This window comes from Fulmarus glacialis, unplaced genomic scaffold (genome assembly GCF_000690835.1).
Source record: "Fulmarus glacialis isolate BGI_N327 unplaced genomic scaffold, ASM69083v1 scaffold42249, whole genome shotgun sequence".
Taxonomy (NCBI): Eukaryota; Metazoa; Chordata; class Aves; order Procellariiformes; family Procellariidae; genus Fulmarus; species Fulmarus glacialis.
The window spans coordinates 1-282 of record NW_009233340.1 but is presented as its reverse complement, the minus strand read 5'-3'; positions in this window follow the sequence as shown (position 1 = coordinate 282).

Sequence of the window (282 nt, the reverse complement as noted above, 5' to 3'; positions counted from 1 at the left end):
TGTGGCTCGTGGTCGTTATAACCCTGTGCTTGACGATTTATGATGTATTAATGAATTATAGCAATGCACTGTACTTCGTTTTTGCTATGTATGCGGCCAAATATGGGGGGAGGGTGTGGGTGCGTTTGGGAATCACGTGCTTTTGTTGACCAGTCGTAAATTCTCACTGATGACCTCAAGAGGTAATTCATGCTCTATGGTTACAAATAATGACGATCGCGGAGTCGTTTAGGCCCAAGTCGGTGCGCGGCGCCCCAAATCCCCGGGCGCGCCGGCGCGCGC